The sequence below is a fragment of the Aquarana catesbeiana genome, linkage group LG06 (assembly GCF_042186555.1).
Source record: "Aquarana catesbeiana isolate 2022-GZ linkage group LG06, ASM4218655v1, whole genome shotgun sequence".
Lineage (NCBI taxonomy): Eukaryota > Metazoa > Chordata > Amphibia > Anura > Ranidae > Aquarana > Aquarana catesbeiana.
This window is the reverse complement of record NC_133329.1, coordinates 155,796,680-155,820,234: the sequence shown is the minus strand read 5'-3', so window position 1 is coordinate 155,820,234 and position 23,555 is coordinate 155,796,680. Positions and strand designations below refer to the sequence as shown.

The 23,555-nt window shown below is 39.1% G+C and overlaps 1 long non-coding RNA gene across 4 annotated transcripts in view; it reads left to right on the top strand.

Moving 5' to 3' along the window:
- The first annotated feature begins 3,782 nt into the window (after positions 1–3,782).
- Positions 3,783–23,555, top strand: part of LOC141101776 (uncharacterized) — a 179,192-nt gene continuing 159,419 nt past the window's right edge. For all 4 annotated transcript variants that reach the window (XR_012235019.1, XR_012235018.1, XR_012235017.1 and 1 more), the window contains exon 1: positions 3,783–4,405. This is a non-coding gene — a long non-coding RNA (uncharacterized lncRNA). The remainder of the gene's footprint in view (positions 4,406–23,555) is intronic.

Sequence of the window (23,555 nt, the reverse complement as noted above, 5' to 3'; positions counted from 1 at the left end):
CATTTTTAATTGCAGTGATCGCTGTATAAATGTGAATGGTCCCAAAATCATGCCAAAAGTGTCCGATCTGTCCGCCATAATGTCGCAGTCATGATAAAAATCTCTGATCGCCGCCATTACTAGTAAAAAAAAAAAATTATTCATAAAAATGCCATAAAACTATCCCCTATTTTGTAGACGCTATAACTTTTGCGCAAACCAATCAATAGACGCTTATTGCGGGTTTTTTTACCAAAAATACGTAGAAGAATATGTATCGTCCCAAACGAAGGAAAAAAAATGTTTTTTTATATATTTTTGGGGAATATTTATTATAGCAAAATGTAAAAAAATAATGCATTTTTTCAAAATTGTCACTATTTTTTTGTTTATAGCGCAAAAAATAAAAAGAGGTGATCAAATACCACCAAAAGAAAGCTCTATTTGTGGGGAAAAAAGGACTTCAATTTTGTTCGGGAGCCACGACCGCGCAATTGTCAGTTAAAGCGACGCAGTGTCGAATCACAAAAAGAGCTCTTGTCTTTGGGCAGCCAAAAGGTCCGGGGCTTAAATGGTTAACCCTTAAAATTAGCACTTTTGATTTTTCACGTTTGTGTCCCATAGATTTTAACCGTGTTCGTGTGTTCAAACAAATTTTTTGCCTGTTCGCATGTTCTGCTGCGAACCGAACCGGGGGGTGTTCGGCTCATCCCTAATATTCACCTTGGTGTAATTTTATTAAGGAGCACAACAATTCTCTTTTTAGGTCTAGGAGGGCCAGAAAAAGCACTGCTACTTACTTGATCCTGCAGGCAGGGCCGGTGCAAGGGTTTTGTCTACCTAGGCGAAGGTACATTTTGCCGCCCCCCTCCCCCAGTCTTCCTGCCACCTCCCCCTCCCCCACTCCTTCCACAGCGGCAGTCCTGGGGCTATTTTTAAAATTTTTACATTTTTTGTTTACATGTTTTAAAACTCATTTTAGAGCTGAAGATTACCTAAAATCCCCAAAATATTATTTTGAGTTTTTTGAAAGCAGACACCCTAGAGAATAATATGTTGGTAGTCCTAATTTTTTTATGTTACATGACATTAGGGCAACTGTTTATAACCCTATAGGTCATCAGTTTAGAGTAACACAGGAGCACTGGTGCTAAAATTATTGCACCCATTCTGCTGTGTGTGTGCTGATATACATGTGTAGGACAAATGCCGTTTTCATAAATAGGTACCCCAACACATGCACTTTTGTAGCTGTTGGTGTGTGTGTATTTATTTATTTTTACATAATCTTTTTTGCTATCACATAGGGGTCCAATAGCCCCCTATAGCATATAGGTGACAGGTTCTTTCTATGGAGACATCCGGGGTCTATTAGACCCTGGATGTCTCCTCTCTAATCCACTGCAGCTGATAGAACACAGACCATGTTCCATCAGCTCGCTGCTTCCTCCAACACTGATCCTGGAGAGTGACAGCTCCGGTCCAGGAAGTGACTCCACACTCCTCTCCTGTACATACTGCCCACTGTCAGACCCTCCACACTCATTTCCTGTACATACTACCCTTTGTCCCCCCCCCACTCCTCTCCCGTACATACTGCCCACTGTCTTACCCTCCACATTCCTCTCCTGTACACACTGCTCACTGCCATACTCTCCACACTCCTCTCCTGTACATACTGGTCACTGTCATATCCTCCACACTCCTCTCCTGTACATACTTTCCACTGTCATATCCTCCACACTCTTCTCCTGTACATACTGCCCACTGTCTTACCCTCCACACTCCTCTCCTGTACATACTTTTCACTGTCATATCCTCCACTCTCTTCTCCTGTACATATTTCTCACTGTCATACCCTCCACACTCCTCTCCTGTACATACTGCTTACTGTCATATCCTTCAACACTCTTCTCCTGTACATACTGCCCACTGTCTTACCCTCCACACTCTTCTCCTGTACATACTGCCCACTGTCTTACCCTCCACATTCCTCTCCTGTACATACTGCTCACTGCCATACTCTCCATACTCTTCTCCTGTACATACTGCTCACTGTCATATCCTCCACACTCTTCTCCTGTACATACTGCCCACTGTCTTACCCTCCACACTCCTCTCCTGTACATACTTTCCACTGTCTTACCCTCCACACTCGTCTCCTGTATATACTGCTCACTCTCTTACCCTCCACACTCCTCTCCTGTACATATTTCTCACTGTCATACCCTCCACACTCCTCTCCTGTACATACTGCTCACTGTCATATCCTTCAACACTCTTCTCCTGTACATACTGCCCACTGTGTTACCCTCCACACTCGTCTCCTGTACATACTGCTCACTGTCATACCCTCCACACTCCACTCCTGTACATACTGCTCATTGTCATACCCTCCACACTTCTCTCCTGTACATATTGCCCACTGTCATAACCTTCACTTTTTTTCTTACCTTTTTGTAGTACAAATGTGTACTTCCGTCCTAACCTTGCTGCGATGAGGTACGTAATTTCCCATTCTGCCTCAAACCCCCCCCTCACTGCCTTCTTCAACCTGTGTGTTGTTGAAAGAAGAGCAAGTAATGTACTGTGAACTATATACTGTATGCATTATACCTATCTGTGCAGCAGGTGGCGCTGCAGCATTATAGTGTGTAGTCTATGGTAATGTAATCAGAGGAAGTATTATCTTTCTCAGTGTATGTGTTCTCTTATATTCCTGCTTTCTGTTCCATAAAAAGACATGTTGTGATATTTCTCCATGAACGTAAAGCGTATTGCTGTATACAAATGCATTATTTCAATGCCCTGCTAACATGCGTGCCCCAGGAGACGACGGGGCCATTCAGAAAGCGCCGCGCGACTTGTGCATGCGCAGTAGGGAACCAGCTGTGAAGCCTGAGGGCTCCCCTGCCAGTTTCCCTTAGTTGCAATGGTGGTGTCTGCACTCGAGTCAATGGGCGAATCATCTTCGGGGGGCCAACATTGCGGGCTCCCTGGATAGGTAAATGTCCTTATTAAAAGTCAGCAGCTACAGTATTTGTAGCTGCTGACTTTGAGACTCCTTTCACACTGAGGCAGTTTTTGGCATTTTAGTGCTAGAAATAGTACCTGTAAAGCGCCTGAAAACTGCCTCCCATGCCGCTCGAATGTGAAAGTCTGAGTGCTTTCACACTGGGGCGGGACGTTAGAAAAAGTCCTACAAGCAGCGTCCTGGGGGTGGTTTGGAAGAGCTGCTCCCAAAACGCCCCTGCCCATTGAATGGGCAGCACTTCTGAAGTGCCTAAAAAGCTCTTTGGAAACGCCGCAACATGGGGCGCTTTTAACCCTTTCTTCAGCCTCTAGCGGGGGTTAAATGTGCCCTGCTAGCGGGCAAAAAGCTCTGCTTAAACAAGCGGTGCTTTAGCGCTAACGCACGGGCGGCCCCAGTGTCTTAACAATTTTTTATTTGGAGGCTGGAAGTCTACTTTTAGTGGTTCTTGCTCTTCAAAAGGCTGAGCACCCCTGATCTATGGGGTTAGTTATAAAAAAAAGAAAAAAGAGAACTGATTACCAGATGTGCTTTACATTGTGAAAAGTGAATGTGCAGCAGAGAAAATAACAAGCAGCTCATTCTTAGCAAAGTTTTCATAGTGGAGCTTTAGGAGTGCTGACTGTCATGAGCTTGTATTCCTGTGAATGGTCAATACAGCTGTAAAGAGGAGTGTGCACAGCCTATTGGCTTTTTCACATGACTCTCCCGGATCTAATCTGCACACTGCAGGTTTAAATAGTTTTCCCTCTTCTGTGTTGAACTATTATCTGATCCTAAAGGTATGCAGGTCTCTGTGCAATGGGCTGCTTCTGTGCTCTCTCCTCTCCAGGCTGCGCGCCCCCTTCAGGAGGCCGGGGGGAACGACAGCAGCTTCTCTCTGACGTCTCCCGAATTTCTAGGAATGCCCCTTCCCTGTTACTATATTTGGAGGTAGTTTCTAGGAAAATAATTTTCAGAGGATCTGGACTTCAGTACAGCTCCTTATTCAGAACCGGTGAAAGGATATTCTCTGTGTGTGTTGTGTGCAGCAAACTCTCAGCCGTTTTAATACGCTTTTGGATCAACAGCATGATTTGCAACATTGTTACATGCATTTAAAGGGCACTAATGGGGAAATGAATGTGTGACTTGAAAAGCTCGATCTACTTTTTGGATCGCCTCTTCAGCCACTACTGGATTTTTTTTCACCCCTGATCTGGCCTCTGTGGCGTGACCATGATGATGATGATGATGATGATGAAGAAATGTTACAGAAGCCTGGCAATGTGATCTTTATGTAATGAGTCAGGATTCGCTAAAGGAAGGAGCAGGAGGATCGACCTTCCCCAGCCATAGGAATTACAAGGCAGGGGAGATGTGCAGCTCGTGCTCTCCCTTGGATCTCTACACACTGTAAGTTCTCTTCCTTTTGTCCTGATTTCTATAAATAAGACACACTGCAGCTCTACAGCAGCCTGTGCTTAGCATGATTAAAAAGCCAGTGCTGTGCTGTGATCATCTCCAGGATAGTCTGATCTGCAGGTGTTGGGAATCTGTCAGCTAGGTACTGTACATCTACACACCAAATCATTCCTAGTTGTGCTTACTAATGATCAGCTTAACATGTCACCTTTGCAGATTTGCTGTAGCCTGTCTGGGCATTGGGTTACTGTTTTTCTTTCTTTTTCTTTCTTTCTTTCTTTTTTTTTTTTTAATAGATCACCCCCAGCATATTGCATAGAGACAACAGTGTAAGCACCTTTAGTCCCAGGGGACCTTGCCATAGACAGTGTCTGACATTCAGCTGCAGTCTGCTATTGTACAGGCTGCCTGCTAAAGCAACAGATCTCAGCTGATTTAGTTCTGCTGCCTCCTGTGATTCTAATAGACCTGTACCTTGGTGAGCTCTATTGTGCATTGTAACCTGGCTTTAGATCTGGAAAAAAAAAGGTGCAGATAAATCGTTAGCTCTTGCGCTGGTTAACGGTTAACTTTCAAAAAAAAAAAAAATGTAAGGGGTTTGTGCACATTTCAAATCATCGGACACACCCACCAGCACTCAGTGCTGTGGTCCTGCACTAATGTCTGATTTTTTTTGGGGGGTTCTGTTGAAAGTGAAGACTGTAAGCACATCATTGCATAAGATTACATAACCCAAAACAATATGATTATGTCATATTATACTTTTGTGGGTAGAGAATTCCGATGCGATATGAACATTCAATTACAGAAAATTAAAGTGGCAAAACAGGAGTCATAAAACTTGTGTTTAAAGTGTGTTGTGATCTGTAGAATTTAAAGGTCTCTACTGTATGACATCTACTAGCATAGAGGTTAAAGGCCTGTGTTGTACTCTTATCAGGTACTAGTACTGTTAATGTTATACTGACTTGTGACTAGTGTGTGTCAGTACAAGCGTCTTTGTATATTCATATGTATGCATAATAAACTATTACTTAAACTGTATTTCATACATTTTTGTTATTTCACTATTAGGCTCCATGCACACTGGGCTTAAAAAACATCTGTTCTCTTTTGAGTAAAAAACACTCATATAGAGCATTTTTTGTACAAAGTTTAGGCGAGTTTAGGAGAGTTTTACGTTTTTTTCTGCTAGTGAGCTCCAATCAGAAACGTGAATAAGAAGGGTTTTTTTTTCCTGCCTCTAAATGTTGGTCTCAAAATATGCCTGTAAATGTCCTAATGTGTATGGACACATAGGATAACATTGAGTTGCTTCTACAGGCAGAACACGAACTCCTGTGGAAGCAACATAGCCTTAGGCTCCATGCACACTGGGCTTAAAAAAAGTCTGTTCTCTTGGGAGTAAAAAATGCTCATATAGAGCATTTTTTTGTAAAAGTCTAGACAAGTTTAAAAGAGTTTTGTGTTTTTTTCTGCCAGTTGCTTCTACAGGAGTTTTGCACTCTGCCTGTAGAAGCAGCTCAATGTCATCCTATGTGTCCATGCACATTAGGACAATTAGAGGCATATTTTGAGCTCAACATTTAGAGGCAGGAAAAAAAAAACTTTCTGGTTCACGTTTCTGATTGGAGCTCACTGGCAGGAAAAAACTTAAAACTCTCCTAAACTCGTCTAAACTTTGTACAAAAAATGCTCTATATGAGCGTTTTTTACTCCCAAGGGAACAGATGTTATTTTTTAAGCCCAGTGTGCATGGTGCCTTATCATTTCTATCACTGTGGATTGTTACACACCCATCTGTCACATTGCTTTCCCAATAGCTGAATGCAGAGCAAAAGCTGCATATGTGTAATACTACCTCAAAAGTGCGCATATCCTTAAATATATAAAAAAAAATCTTACCAAACGACTTTTTGATCTGCAAGCGTCAGTGGAATTCTAAAAAGCCTATTGATTCTGTGACTTTTTGGTAATGAAATTATATACATGGCAAATATATATGTATCTGTCATTATTTCTTTTTTTTTTCCCCTGAAAGGGAAAACTCTGCATAATACTTTAACAGTGCTCTTAGGCAGCAGTGGGTCATTAAAAAGCACCTATATTCACATCTCATTCGGTGATTGATACTTTTACAAACCCCTATAAAGTTATCGTGTTTAAAATATCCTTTGCAAGTGCTTCTTAAATTTCAGATATTTTATAAGTCTTAAAGTTTATATAGTGATGATGACAAAATGAAGTTGTAAAAAAGGAAACAATTTCCTATACATTCCATATCAACCAATTACTCTACCAGTTGGTCCTTTTTTTTGGGTCGGGGGCGAGGCGCCTGCAATCCATGAGCCAAGCCAAAGCTAACAAAATAAGGCATGACAGCTACATTTGGAAAGAGCTTGAATCGTACGTCTCTTCTTCTAACATTAACCTCTCTGTATGTTATTAATACGCTTTTGTTGCTGAGGCACGTGATAAGTGGCTGATGGTCTTTGGTGAACTGTTGAACTCTGCTCTCAAGTCTCTGAAAGAGTTAACATATCAGCTTTACATTTAAAAATGCATTCCTTTCTATGATACAGATTTGTTTCAGTTGAGGAAAAAAAGTATGGGCGTATGTGTGTGTGTGTGTGTGTGTGTGTGTATGTGTATATATAAATATATATAATATAGTTTGGGTGATCAGAAACGTTATTGGCTTCTACTATACTTTCGAAATGATAGATTTTGGAGAATTGTGCTATCATCTGCCTGGCCCTCTATTGAATAAGCCAGTACTAAAGTCAATGTGGTTTCAGAGTCGGGATTTTGGGGGCGAGATGAGTTAATGTTTTATCCAACTGGCCCGCAAAGTCCCGCTTTTGGGTGCCACCAATCTCTACAAATAAATAACTTTTTTTTTTTTTTTAATCACTATGGAATGTTTGAATAGATAACTGGAATTATCAGAATTCTTGTCTGTTGAGCATTTTATGAAAATCAACTTTTAAAAATGTGCAAGATTAAGCCAAATGCTTTGTGATTTTTCTTGATAAGGGCCTACATGGGTTTTATAAATATTTTATTTGCATTTACATTAAAATGTTGTTTTGTAGAACTGAGGTGCCAAAATAGTAGCAAGAATCAAAGTAGTTTTATTTTAGTTCTGTAACATATATTTTGCTGTCTGACATACATAGAACTTTTTTTTTTTATAATAACTATAGGCCTACATGTATCTTTCAGTATTGCTTTCCTTATTTATATGTAGTAATTACAATGTAAAGAAATGTAACATTTCTTAACCCATTCAAATCACAATAATTTGTGTTATCACCTCTGTTTATAATATTTTCTTTTTTTTTCAATAAAGAACTCAAAGTAAAATATATATAATATATAATATGTGGCTGCCTGAAGCTGGTAACTTATAAATATCTAAGCAGTTTTCTTTTCCTACGCAAAAATATACAGAATTCTAAATATAGAATATATATAATTTATATACAGAATATATATATATATATATATATATATATATGTAAATAATTTGGCAAATTATTTTTTAGGGATTACTATGGTAGACTTAAAAGCAGTAAACGGATATTGTTAACTTTATTTTTTATTTGAAGATTTTGTATAAAGTGAATAAAACCCAAAATAAGCTAGTGATGATGCTGCCATATATATTAGTCAGGTGTTCTCTGTATCCATCCCTGTTGTTATTTTTTTTTTCTACTTGCTGTAGTCTATCTTTGTGAAGATTTATGGCCTGTTAGAATGAACTGCGCAAATATAGACGCTAATATATTTCATTTGCAGCTGTCTTCATATTTTTATATACTATCATTAGATTAAATGTGTGTTGACTTGGCCATGTATAAGTTATAAATGTTGGTCCTGTTTGCCAGGGGTTAACCTGATCAACAAAACTGTCTTACTGTTCAGGCAAAGAATTTTAAAGTACATTTTTGGAGACAAGAAAGTCTTGCAAAGGATCGGATTTCGTTGAGCTGTTATTTACTGTAACAGAACAGCTTGTGACGTTTTTAACACTTGTGTTTGTAAGTGAGAGCACTAATTAATATTGCATCTTTGCATGTGTGCATAACACAAGACAGATATGAGGCTTTAACACTTCTTTGCAGTAACTAAAGATTTTCAGAGGTGTGTTTGCAAAATCAAACTTCTGTTTTTTTTAATTGCAAAATGGAAAATAAAAAAACAAGAAATTAATACATGAATGAACATCCTTTGATTTGTAATTTCTACATAGCATGCTATTGAATCGAAAAGTCCAGCCTATCTTCTTTATTTTATGTGTCCTACTTTTGAAGTCTTTCAATTATTACTTTTTTTATTTACCTTGTTGTTTCCTAATGACAGAACTGTACACCGACCTTATTGCACCACTACTGTAGTTCATGATTTTGAAATTCTTACTAGCATGGTGGAGTTAACTTTTAGTAAAGGTACCAATACAGTATAGCATCTTGGTCTCCCCTTCAAGTTGATGGATGTGTGTAATTGAAGAAAAGGCATGTGATGCCAGTAAACTACAATAATGCATGACTAGATTGGTCACATACGGTCAAGATTCTGCACATGATACTTTAGAAATGCGTCTGAAGGAAAAATGTGATGCACAAAATTAAAACAGTGGGCCTTGTAAAGCTTATAAAGCTGTTAAGATCCAATTTTAATATTCTCCTAAATCCAGCTGTATCATATGCTTATTGTATCACGTGTTGGCACGTTTTCCATAAAATCTGTTGCGATATCCCTTTACAGGAATAATATGTTTTATATGTGAACCTATTGTGCAATTACTTGCAATCAGAGCAATCAGTGAATGTGCTTGTATAGTTTTGTAAATGAAATGTTAAAGTTGTTAGAGATAACCATATTCATATTCATTTTACATATGGTCACCACAAATATCTGATCTGAAGTTAAACTATGTTGGATGTGATGGCATTCATAGCAAAGATGCCATGGCCGGTTTGTAAAGCGCAATGACATCTAGGAAAGATGTGTGTGGCCAGTGTAGCCCTCATGCATGGCAGGGCCGCTTTTAAAAGTGGTCCTCGGTGTAAAAAAACAAACAAAAAAAAACTCCATTGGGCCCCCCGCCATTGTTGTAAAACAAGAACTAAACTTTACATTTCATGCAAACTGACCCTTGTGAGATTAACAATTATTTTTTGCAAAGAAATATCACTGGACCAAATAATGTTGGGGCCGACATGTAAAGCAGCAAGGGAGTGTGAAATGAGCTTCGTTACATTTGAGTCCTTTGGGGGACTCCTGTCTCGTTCCTTTAATAAAACACATCGGACAGATTAAAAGAAAACGCTAAGGTTATTTTAAGCAAAGCAGAATATCTAAGCTTGTACAAAACTTTCACATATTACTAAACTGCCAGTTTGCTGTTCTGTTTTGGGAGTTGATACATGTAACAGGTCTGCAGAACTGAGTTTATCCCATTGTGTTGTATAGGAGTGCATATGTCTGCTGAAATCCTATAGGGAGATTAATTTAGGCCAGACAGAGACCCAGTAGGGAAGAAATTAGTATGCTTCTATTTCTTAAAAAAATATAGTTTTCATTGGGATCTCTCGTTTTATAAGCTTTTTGTAATATGAGTTCAAATATACCACTTAATATGGATTTTATTGCTACTTATATGCCCCAAGAATTCATGCATACAAATTTTCTCTTGCTAGCCCATTAGGATGTGTTTTACTTAGATCAGCCACTACATAGCACTGCAGGTGTCGTATTTGCTTAGAACTGCCAAAAGTTTACATAGTTCACCAATATCACTGCTTTCTAACCATTTCACGTGGTGATATGCAAATAGATATTATATGATGGGATGAAATTTTGTGGACATAAAGAAAGAACTGGCTTGGTCAACAATGCAGCAGATAAAGCAACTTTTAGGTGTGTCTGTATACCTTTTTAGTCTCTTTTCACAGATTTGTTTCACACTTAACTGCAGAAAATATCAAGAGGTGGAAAGGATGATATATATTACTGGATATCTGTCACAAATCAAACTATCTATGAGAAACCTTAGGTAGAAGCCCATAAGTGTAAAACAGACTTGCATGTGAGGGCATATCCCCTTCAACAGGGAGACAGATTACAATAAACCACGAAAGAGTTAGAACCCCTGTCTGGTTTTTACTTGTAAGTTTGTCCATCCTGGGAAATGTCTACGCACTTTCTGTGCTAGGTGATAAATAGACCAGGAAGAAAAGAAAAACCTGATGGGAACAAAACTGGTTGTCTCCAGAGGCTCTTTTAGGCTCCATTCACACTTGTGCAACTTGTCATGCAATTTTGGGCATCAAAGTTGCTTGACAAGTCATTCCCCATGTTGTCCAATGATAGCCATTCATATATGTGCAACCTAAAGTTGCAGCAACTTGAAAGAAGTTCATGCACTACTTTTGTCCAACTTTCATGCAACTTGAGGGTCATAGACTTCAATGTTAACCCTCAAAAGTTGCATGAAAGTCGTGCCTGAATGTTATACAATGCAGCAGTTGTGCAACAGTTGTCCATTATTACTGGTTAAAGCCAAAGTCGTATCCAAGTTGCACGCATCCAAAGTTGCACCAACGATATGTCAAAGTTGCACCAAAGTTGTACTCCAAAGTCGGCACAATTTTGGAATCGTACAAGTCTGAATGGAGCCTACAGTGGGGAGAACAAATATTTGATACACTGCTGATTTTTGCCGGTTTTCCTACTTACAAAGCAGGTAGAGGTCTGTAATTTTTATCATAGGTACTCTTCAACTGTGAGAGACTGAATCTAAAACAAAAATCCAGAAAATCACATTGTATGATTTTTAAAAAATTAATTTGCATTTTGTTACATGACATAAGTATTTGATCACCTACAAACCAGTAAGAATTCCGGCTCTCACAGACCTGTTATTTTTTTTTAAGAAGCCCTCCTGTTCTCCACTCATTACCTGTATTAACTGCACCTGTTTGAACTCATTACCTGTATAAAAGACAACTGTCCACACACTCAATCAAACAGACTCCAACCTTTCCAAGACCAGAGAGCTGTGTAAGGAAATCAGGGATATAATTGTAGACCTGCACAAGGCTGGGATGGGCTACTGGACAATAGGCAAGCAGCTTGGTGAGAAGGCAACAACTGTTGACGCAATTATAGAAAATGGAAGAAGTTCAAGATGACGGTCAATTTCCCTCGATCTGGGGCTCCATGCAAGATCTCACCTTGTGGGGCATCAATGATCATGAAGAAGGTGAGGGATCAGCCCAGAACTACATGGCAGGACCTGGTCAATGACCTGAAAAGAGCTGGGAGCACAGTCTCAAAGAAAACCATTAGTAACACACTACACCATCATTGATTAAAATCCTCCAGAGTCCCCCTGCTCAAGCCGGTGCATGTCCAGGCCCATCTGAAGTTTTCCAATGACAATCTGGATGATCCAGAGGAGGAATGGGAGAAGGTCATGTGGTCTGATTAGACAAAAATAGAGCTTTTTGGTCTAAATTCCCCTCGCCATGTTTGGAGGAAGAAGATGGATGAGTACAAACCCAAGAACAGCATCCCAACCGTGCAGGATAGAGGTGGAAACATCATCATTCTTTGAGGCTGCTTTTCTGCAAAGGGGACAGGAGGACTGCACTGTATTGAGGGGAGGATGGATGGGGCCATGTATTGCAAGATCTTGGCCAACAACCTCCTTCCCTCAGTAAAAGCATTGAAGATGGATCGTGGCTGGGTCTTCCAACATGACAACGACCTGAAATACATGGCAATAAAATGCAAATTAAATTACTTAAAAATCATACAATGTGATTTTCTGGATTTTTGTTTTAGATTCTGTCTCTCACAGTTGAAGAGTACCTATGATAAAAATTACAGACCTCTACATGCTTTGTAAGTAGGAAAACCTGCAGAATCGGCAGTGTATCAAATACTTGTTCTCCCCACTGTAACTGTGAGTAATATTGACGCATGTTTTTATTAAACTTCTACCTCCCAAATTTGCCACATTAGTTACATCATTCAGACTCTTTGTAATTATATATGGTTCTTCCAATACTCCCTGTAGTTTGTTTTGCTGCATAAGGAATAGGAAATACAACCTCTGACCAACATTGTATATCCCCCTCCCCTGGCACTGCATCTGTACTAGAGTTTTTGCTTGGCCTGTATCATGAACCCCCTTACCATCCCAACTAGTGTTTCCAATATTTCCCAGAACCTCAGTAAATATTCCACCACAGGGACCTCAGAACTAGCAATCGTGTCTTCCCAAGTCTTTCAGGTTAGGTCTAAGGGTCCAGATGAGTCAAAAAGCATTCCCAGCCCATTCCCTGTGACTCCACAAACATTCTTAGCATTTTTTCCATTGAAAGGCGCACACAGACCGCACCTTTGGGGGTAGTAAGGACTAGCCATAATATGTCCACTGAGGGTGCAGGTCAGGCTAGGAGTCTGCCCTGACTCCATGTAATCCACAGAACAATACAAGCCCAGCATGTAATAAGTCTCTCGCTGACATCAGGAGGAGGAGAGAGCTTAGCAGTCACGTGAGCGGTGCTCTGCAATAAGATTACAAATCCTCATTTTTTTTTATAGAGCACAGACATTGGGGCACATGTTGTTAGCTAACAGAGGGGATTGTATTAACATCACATCATTTTATAGCAGCGGGGAGAGGAGCAGAGCCGCACTGGTAAGAGCTGACAGGCAGGGAGGGAGGGGGAAAGGAGGACAGAGGTGAGCTGTGGATGACGGAGGCATGTATATGACCACTGCCCATTGAAAACATTATCTATGATGATACGCTTCTGGGAGGGCACGCACTGACGTCACCACGTCGTTTGAGAGGAGGACGCGCTCCTGTGTTTGCCGGCCGGCATTTGTTTTTATGCGATTTTTATCCTTGTACATGTAAGTGCAATACTAACCTTTTTTTCTTTTAATTAAATGGTCATACTGTTTTATGTTATGGTCAGTCTCTCTTCTTTCTGAGCCCACCCCGAGTACTTCTCAAGTACGGCTACGAACCAGGTAGACGCTTAGGGGGTTGTCAGTACCAGGTCCAGTTCCTGTGTGTGTCCAGCAGCCATCCTTGCAAGACAAAGGCTGTGGCTGGGTTACAGCCAAACGCCTCTTTCTGCAAGCAGGTAAGCAGGCATTTTATGCGGTGGTCGAGCACTCTTTCATAATGTGTGGAGTCACTGCGGTGTTATTCAAGAATTGATTTGTGGACTATTTTCATCATTATCTATTTACCTATTGTTATGGGCGCAGCTCTCCTCTATTTTATTTGTCTATTTTGTGTGTATCCCACATTTGAATTGCTGCCTTTGTTTTTACTTTATTAAGTCTAGCGCTGTTTTTTCCTTTTTCTATAAACTGACCACTGTGTCAGGGCTTAGCAGCCATGATAAACTGTGGTCAGTTTACAGGGGCGGAGGGCAGAACCAGGCAGGATCAGCCAGGTATTTCACGTGATACAGGGGGCCAAATTATATAGCACAAGCACTGTGCTGTATAACATGCTTTAAAGGAACAGGATCCATTTATTTTTTTTTAAGGTAACAAACACTTTAAGCCTCACCCTGTGCAGAGATAATCCAACTTCATGGACAAAAATCTAAGCACCAGCAGATTGAATTAATTGTCACTGGGACAGGTTGACTAAGCAATTTACCCTTTGCACATACACATACACAGTAGCTGCCACCACCTATATTTTTAATGGAATCATGCACCATTCACAGCATCCGTTGTTTCGATTCCAACCTTTAAAAAATGTCTGTAACATAGGTTGCCACACCCAAACAGGAATGTGTTTACTCAATGGTAGTTCTTTTACAGTGGCAAAGTTCTTTATTTTTAGTAATGGCAGAGATTTACTTTAATGATTTTTAACTATTTTATATAATGCAAATAAAAAAAGTGCAGGGCATTTTTACAAAAAAGATATTACAAAACAGACATGAGCAACCGTAAAATAAAAGGGTTTCAAAGGTGAAAGATACTTTGGCAGAGTTTTCCTGGTCCAGTGCAAAGTATGAATCTTTTGCAGAGTAAGTCCAATTTTGACATGACAGAGCCATCTGCCCTCTTAAATGGCTTTTAGTATTCCTTCATAATTTCAATGATAGAATGAAAGCTGTAGTTGCCATCTGCAGCAGCTATTCTTGTCCCTGGCCAGGGCCAGGGTGTCGCAAATCCAATTCCACCCAACCAGAGGGTTCGAGGGGTGGATGGTAGGTGTGCTGAAGAGAATTTTATCATTCTCGGCTGACACCCCCATAATTCCAGCTATTCTGGGTACGTCTACATTTCCATATAACAATGTTTCAAAATCTGACAACCAACATATTTACAGAACGATAATACAATATGTTCAGTGCCAAACGTGTGTGTGTGTATTCATTTATTTTTATATATATATATATATATATATATATATATATATATTGGGGTTCGTTTACTAAAACTGGAGGGTGCAAAATCTGGTGCAGCTCTACGTAGAAACCAATCAGCTTTCAGTTTTTTTGTCAAAGCCTAATCGAACAAGCTGAAGTTAAAAACTGACTGGCTACCATGCACAGTGTGTGTGTGTGTGTATATACGTGGGTGTGTGTGTATATATATAGATGTATCTTTCTCCTACGAAGTCTAATGTGCCTTATTAGTCGTCTAGACCTTGTAATATATTCCCGTTTGGTGTCTAACTAAATGGTATCTTCTTCCACATTAGTGTATCCAATTTTTTGAAAAGTTAACCGGTACAGTTAGAATTATCAAGATCATATGAATTAACTCTGGACAGTTAAGCTGCAAGTCAGTATAGAAAAGAAAACCTAGCATCATAGATGCGTATACCTGTTCAGAAAATATACTATTTAAGACTTGGCCAATTACAACAGGGCTTCATTAGAAGTCTTTCAAAGACCTTCTAGTGTAGGATTATGACAGCCCTTCTCTCCTTTTTAGATGGCTTGTGTTTTGTCAAATGTGTCACTGACTGCTTAGCACAGATACAAGATTTAAATCTAGCTGTTCTTGTTACTGATTTGCACATTTTGGGTAAAATGAGGGAGACACAGTGTTTAGTACTATTCTCTCCATACAGTTTGGGGTTCCTCATTATTGTCACACAGCATGCTTAGGAAGAACCCTTATATTTAGCATATTAGGACCCCTATTAACTGTATATGCAATGAATTAGAGAGAACTCACTTTTAGGTACATGGACTGAACATTCTTACTTTACTTGTGTTGCAATGATTGTTGATTAGTTTTAGCAGTTCAATAATTAGTTTTAATTATTGTCTTCTATTTGTTCCATAAGTGAATACCAGTATTTGCAATAAAAAAACTTAAGAGCTGCAGTTTATACAAATTTTAAAGAGATTGCAAACAGAAGTTTTTATGACTGCCTCCTGCTCTTTGGCATCTTGTTTTTAAGAACAGTACACAGTGGTGGTCCCACTGGAAGCCAAACTTGAAATTTCAGTTCCTATGCAGGGTTCATATACAAACGTTCCCCATTATTTTGGTAAGAATGCAGAACTATCTTGGTTACCATTCACACTAGACTTTAAGCTTATATGTCATTGTTGCTGTTACATCTTTGAGTATGTGTTACAGGACATTCCCTAACAATGAGTCTACACATCTGTTTAGCAGACAGGGGCTGGAGCATGCACAGTTTAACCAATTCAGCCCCGGAAGATTTGGCTGCTCAATGACCAGGCTATTTTGTGCACTGCGTCACTTTAACTGGCAATTGCGCAGGCGTGCGACACTGTACCCAAACAAACAAAATTGACGTCCTTTTTTTCCCACATATAGAGCTTTCTTTTGGTGGTATTTGATCGCCTCTGCAGTTTTTTTTTTTGCGTTATAAACATAAAAAGACCGACAATTTTGAAAAAAACACTATCTTTTACTTTAAAAAATATCCCAAATTAAAAAAAAACACAAACAAATGTTTTCCTCAGTTTAGGCCGATATGTATTCTTCTACACATTTTTGGTAAAATAAAAAATCGCAATAAACGTATATTGATTGGTGTGCACAAAAGTTATAGTGTCTACAAAATAGGGGATAGATTTATGGCATTTTTATTATTATTATAATTTTTTTTTTTTTACCAGTAATGGCGGTGATCATCAATTTTATTTATTTATTTATTTTTTTTTTTATCGGGACTGTGATATTGCATCGGACACTTTTGAGATATTTTTGGGACCAGTGACAATTATACAGCGATCAGTGCTATAAAAATGCAATGATTACTGTATAAATGTCACTGGCAGGGAAGGGGTTAACTCTAGTGGGCAATCAGGTGGTTAATTGTGTTCCCTAGTGTGTGTTCTAACTGTGGCGGGAGTGGGACTGACTAGGAGGAGACAGGGATCGGGGTTCATACATAGTAGGAACACACGATCTGCCTCCTCTGCCCTGAGAGAACCAGGATCTGTATGTTTACATCGCTCTGTCACAAGCAATCATGGGTGCCCATCGCACCGCCTAGTGGCCAAAAGTCGAAGCGACGTAAGGTAACGTTGTTTTGCTCAGGGGAGCCAACCTGCCACAGTACAACTGCGGCGGCTGGTCGTGAAGGGGTTAAAGGGCAGTTTCACCAATATTTAAGTTTTGGGCAGGCAATGTTATATTGAATCACACACTGGTTGATATCTCTTGGATACTCCAATGGGGAAATATCCCTACAGGATATTTAGTCACCTTCCCCGGTAAGAAGGCTGTAATGGATGTCAGTCTCTCTCAGCTGAACTTCTCAGTTGTGTTTGTGATATTATGGAGAGCCAAGTAGGAAAACATGACATCCATCTGGCTTTGTAATGGCTGCAGCAGTTGGATGGAACTGGAAACTTAGGTATGGCATTCTTCTTGACTAGATTTTTCTTTCTGGGACTCTATGGGGTTGATTTACTAAAACTAGAGTGCAAAATCTGGTGCAGATGTGTATGGTAGCCAATCAGCTTCTAACTTTAGCTTGTTCAATTAAGCTTTGATAAAAAAAAAACTGGAAGCTGATTGGTTTCTATGCACAACTGCACCAGATTTTGCACTCTCCAGTTTTAGTAAATCAACCCCATATTTACTATATTATTGGATATTCGATTAGCAAGTTAAATGAAAACATCTTTTTCTGCTTTAAAAATGTATCCCATCCCTGTATTGGTACATGTTTCACCTTAACTTAAACTATAATATATTTTTTTATCTATGAGTTCACTTAGTACTCTCAGATAAATTATATTTAACCACTTCAGCCCCGGACCATTTGGCTGCCCAAAGACCAGAGCACTTTTTGCGATTCGCACTGCGTCGCTTTAACTGACAATTGCACGGTCGTGCGACGTGGCTCCCAAACAACATTGACATCCTTTTTTTCCCACAAATAGAGCTTTTGGTGGTATTTGATCACCTCTGCGGTTTTTATTTTTTGCGCTATAAACAAAAAAAGAGCGACAACTTTGAGAAAAAAGCAATATTTTTTACTTTTTGCTATAATAAAGATCTCCCAAAAATATATTAAAAAAATATTTTTTTTCCCTCAGTTTAGGCCGATATGTATTCTTCTACATATTTTTGGTAAAAAAAATCGCAATAAGCGTTTATTGATTGGTTTGCACAAAAGTTATAGCATCTTCAAAATAGGGGATAGTTTTATGGCATTTTTATTAATCATTTTTTTTTTTACTAGAAATGGCGGCGATCTGCGATTTTTATCGGGACTGCGACATTATGGCGGACACGGACAATATTGACACATTTTTGGGACCATTGGCATTTTTACAGCAATCAGTGCTATAAAATTGCATTGATTACTGTAAAAATGTCACTGGCAGTGAAGGGGTTAACCAACCATTAGGGGGCAGTGAAGGGGTTAAGTGTGTCCTATTGTGTGTTCTAACTGAAGGGGGGATGGGACTGTGCAGGGGAGATGACAGATCGTCTGTTCATACTCTGTATGAACAGACAATCTGTTCTCCCCTCAGAGAACCGAAAACTGGGTGTTTATACACACAGATCCCGGTTCTCCACGTGCCCTGAGCGATTGCGGGAGCCCGGCGGTGATCGCGACCGCCAGCCACTCGCATCAGCTCTGTGGGCGAGCAGGGGCGCGCCCCCTAGTGGCTGTCTATGATACCGATGTACCATGACGGCGATTCGCGCAGCTGAGCCATGTTGCCGCAGTATAACTGCGGCGGCTGGTCGGCATGCGGTTAAAGCAGTGGACATACTGTATGTCCATTTCTCACCACTTAATGATGATACACAGAATACCCAACTAAAATCTGCTTGTGTACATGTAACATATACAGTTTGCAGTCAATTTGCATATTCTTAATTTGTAGCTGTGTAAGATTGTGAGCTGATTGTAAAAATCGATATGCTCTTCAGTGAGCCTAAAAATACAATATTGCAGTGTAAAATAAAACTTGAGAAAACATTAACTTCCAGAAGCCAGGTGTGGTACATACACGTATTTTGTTTTTTTCATAGTTCAAGTTGAAAATCAAGGTAAAAGAAACAATCTATTCTCCTGACTAACTATTAAACTATATTTTAGCTTAAGGATATTTAGTAGATTTAGACATATTTTTGTTCAGATTGGCAGTGGTTTGACTTTGGTGAAAAAGGGGGGGAAAAGCTATAGATACTGTATTTAGGGCCTGATTGTACATAATATGTAAAGCTGCTAGCTGGGCCATTCGTTGGGCTCATGAGATTAACAGATTCTGAAGGATAATGGCAGTGGCACATCAGTGTATCTTGTTGGGGACTATATACAATAACTTTACATAAACAAAGAATTCCGATAGTACAGGTAAAGTGATTGTAAAGTCTTGTTTTTTTAAGTTAAAAATAACAAACATGTTATACTTACCTGCTCTGTGCTGGGGTTTTGCACAAGCAGTCCAGATCCTCTTCTTCTTGGGTCCCTCTTCTTTGCTCCTGGCCCCTCTTCCTGTTAAGTGCCCACACAGCATGCAGCTTGCTATGGGGGCACCCGAGCGGAGACACAGCTCTGTGTGTCCATTCAGACACGGAGCCGCGGCCCGGCCCAGCCCCTTTCTCTCCTCATTGGTTGACTGACTTTGACAGCAGCGGGAGTCAATGGTGCCTTCCTACTGTCTCAGCCAATGAAGAGGCGAGTTCCAGGCAGCCAAGACACTGCTGCAACATCGCTGGATCTAGATGGGGCTCAGGTAAGTATTAGAGGGGCTCAGGGGGGTTACTGCACACAGGTTTTTTATCTTAATGCATTAAGATAAAAAAACCTTCTGCCTTTACAAGCACTTTAACTATTTTTTAAATTTTTAGAATGTATAGTTCATGGTTGAGGATGAGCAAGAGGCTTTCCATTTCAATAGAACTGTAGGTTGTGGGGTGGAGTGGGGGGGGGGGCAGAGTCTCTTTAAATTAAATGCATTAACTTTGTTTTAATAAAATGCAAAAGTTTAATATTTTAGCTTCAAAGTATTAATAGTTTATAATCTTTATCAGTTTTGCCTTATTTTCTAGTATCCAACTGCAAAGTGAACATACAAATCTCATTTAGTAATGCAACACCTATAGCTCCTATAGTTTCTACCACCTCTGTAGGGAAGACTTTGAAAAAAGAATGTATAGAAAGAAGCAATCTCTCAAGTAGGCAACCTTTTGTTTTAGAAGTGCCTTCACAATTGGTGTGTAGATTTGCTTCACTGTATGTATAGCACTATGCATTTCTCCCTATAATAAGCCGTAGCATTCAGTATGTTAGCATGGACATTCTACATTGATTTGATGTGGTGTTCAATTAGACAACATTATGCATGTGATACTGTTATTTCTTAATTTTTTATTATTCCCCTGCAAAAAGCCAATGCTTATACAGTAGCCATTGGAGTGAGTATACCCAGATTGCATGCAGATGGTTTTCCCCAAAGTCCTATGTCCTAACTTTCCCAGTTTGCTCATGTTTACTGTTTTTTTTATAATGCATGATTTTTTTTTTTTTTTTTGATAAGCTGTTCACTTACCATAGAAATGAGAAGCATCTCCTGGTGTACCTCTATCACAAACTCTGGTACTAAACAGCATATATTTATCAATATATGTCTGCAGAACTTGGAAATAGGCATTAAACTGTATTTCCACTTTTGCAGACAAATTAGGATAATGCCTACTTTTATATTTCTTACATGTTCCTATTCACTAAGCATAACTTAAAAAATATTTCAAGAAAAAAATGTTTAAAATTACAGCTTACCTTTTTTTTAGATGCTCTTTACTGGACCATCCAGCAAGGAAAAAGACAAGGTAGTGAATCTTTGTTGTGAGGGGGCTGGACAGCTGTGTTTGCAAAAATTATCCCTGTCTGTACTGTGCAGGCGGATCTTTATCAGTTTTAACCACAGTTGAAAGTTCTCTGTCCTAACTAATGGATAAAAAATATATATAAATTGACCTCCTGCATTGTATGTTAATGAGGACAGACCTTGGGACAGTTTCACTCTAAAGCAGCCATTGGGTTAGTATTTTTTTTTTTTTCATTCAACCAGCAGGTTGAACGAAAAACAATTTACTCAATTTCCCTATCCACACACACACTGTGGATGGTGAAATTCTCACCACTGAGCTATTATATTCTGACAGTGGGGAGACTTCCCTGCCATCAGAATACGTTGATCAGGCTATAGCCTGTGTAGCTGATAGATCAGAAAAATGCCAACAGGTAGATTGACTTCTGTACAACCAGTCTGCCCATGCATGCATCAAAATTTGGCCAGTCCCTGCTGAACCAGCCGAATTTTGATCCATGTATGGCCAGCATAACATTGTTCAAAAAACTTTGCAGTCAGCCATGACACCTCCTAGTATTGCAGCTAACCAATCATTAGATGTGGTTGCTGCAATTGTTTGTTTTTTTAGACTTTTAGACTTCCTCTGTTTTCATCTGCTGATCTAGCCAGTAATACACCTCCTATATTAGAGTGTCTCCACTCTGGATGAAGGAGCACTTTTTGGACAGCAGCATTGTTAATCTAGGGTGGGTGGGGGGTGGGGGGTGATTAGATGCATTACTAGATTTAGATACACTAACAAATTGTATCTGACCTTCAGCTAACACTTTATAAGCAGTGACAGCAAACAGTTTTTTCCAATTGGGATAAACGTTTAACATAAATGCTGATCATTGAAATCACCCCTGTCGTAGTAAATGGTGTCTCTACCCTGTAATTGCTACATGTGCATCACAGCTTGTTCGGTTAAAAGAGTAGACTTACTGGCCAGATCACCAGGTAAAAATATAGGAAAGAAAGCCAAAAAAAAAAAAAGTAATGCAGCCATCACATTTAAGAATTTGTAAGCTGCAATATAACAAATGTTTGCAGTGCATCGTGGCTTCGATCTTTCCCCAAAATAAATGTAATAGTTTCAAGAGTATCACTCAGAATTTAGGGTCCCTTTGTTAAGACTAGCAGTTGGAGAGGTGCAGTTCAGCGGCTGTCTACAAAAAAATTGTATAGAATGGAATTTTTTTTTTACCTGGGTTTTTTACCTGGGTTATGTCTTAAAAGCATGTCTATAGAATTTCCACAGTCCTTAGAAAAATGCTAGACGCAATGTATGATATGCCTTTTAAAAAAAGCAATGGGTTATTGGGCAGGGAAATTTCTCTTGGCCTATATTGGAAGATTCTTGCACTGTTTTATGGGCCAAAGGTTGTGCCCTCTTTTATTGCTAATCACATTCTCACACCAAAAAAAAAAATAAAAATAGTCCACAACATCTACAGGCTTCTAACATTTAAAAATGCACATTCCCACTGAAATATCTACATACGAAAATGTATGCTATGTAAAACTCTGATATGCAAATAAGTGTATATGTAACATCATTTTTCTAGAAATGATTGCAGCTCAAAGACTTTTAAATATCGCTTCTTTTTTGTAATGTCTGAGTGATGTGTTTAATGACTGTGTAAGTGCATATAGCTCTTCTTGATATTGTCATGTATTCATTTATTTTGAACTGATGTTAAAAGGGGTGGATCGGTTTGTTCATAAAAAGACATCACTAGACATTTACGTTTAAGTGGTAATAATAACAGCACAATTCTTTCTGCTTGGGTGCTTTTTAATATGCTTTACAATGAAAAATCTTGCTTGTAAAAGAGAAAAAAATAATATAAATTATAAAAAAAAGGAAAATATATTAAATAAAATGAGATCTTTATTGCATTATGTTGCCAGTTTAAATTCTTTGCTTCCGTTCCTCTGGGTGATCCCAAGCAGTAATGTATCTTGCTATCTGGTGCTGCATGTTTAGGTGAGGCAGAAAAGTTAAATTGAAAGCATTATTCCGAGGGTGCAGAGAACTAGGCCTTAAAAACCAATGCAAGCACTATAATGGGCTCTTTGCTGCTGTTAAAACACCAGGCTTTATTGATGTGCACTATGTATGACTTGCATCCACTCAATAGAACAACGAAGAAACATTATTGAACTTGGTAACATTATACTTGCCATGCATACAAACCTATATGGAGAGCAAGCATTAGGAACAGACTCTGATCGCCTTACTAGTTTGGGGTGGCCTCAGTGACAAACGACCTGTGATCTACAGATGGTTGCCCATTTATTGAGCACAGTCACTTAAGTCAGAGAGGACTTGTACAGCAACTAAATAGCATTTTTCTACATTTTTGTGGTGAAATCTGCTGCATGAATAACACCTAGTATTACTTCATGATCCCAACCATTCTCCATGTCCAGTTTGCATTTTCCTTCTTTATATATATGTGTGTGTGTGTGTGTGTAATACAATGAAAACATTTATCTGGTTATTTTTTGATTAGATAATATGGTTTGCAACATGTATGAATTAGCATTTTGGAATAAGAACCTCTAGCCACTTAAAGGCCTAAAAACAGATTACAAGGTTTTCTTTGGCTAAACTAAAACACACATGAATTAATACAATTTTCACAGAATGTAAATTGCTGAACCTGGCAGCCCAAAAAAATATCAAGATTATAAAAAAATGCCCTTTTATTGAAACATTTGGCAGTATTACATATTGTCTTTTAATGTCATTGTGGCTTACATTAGGT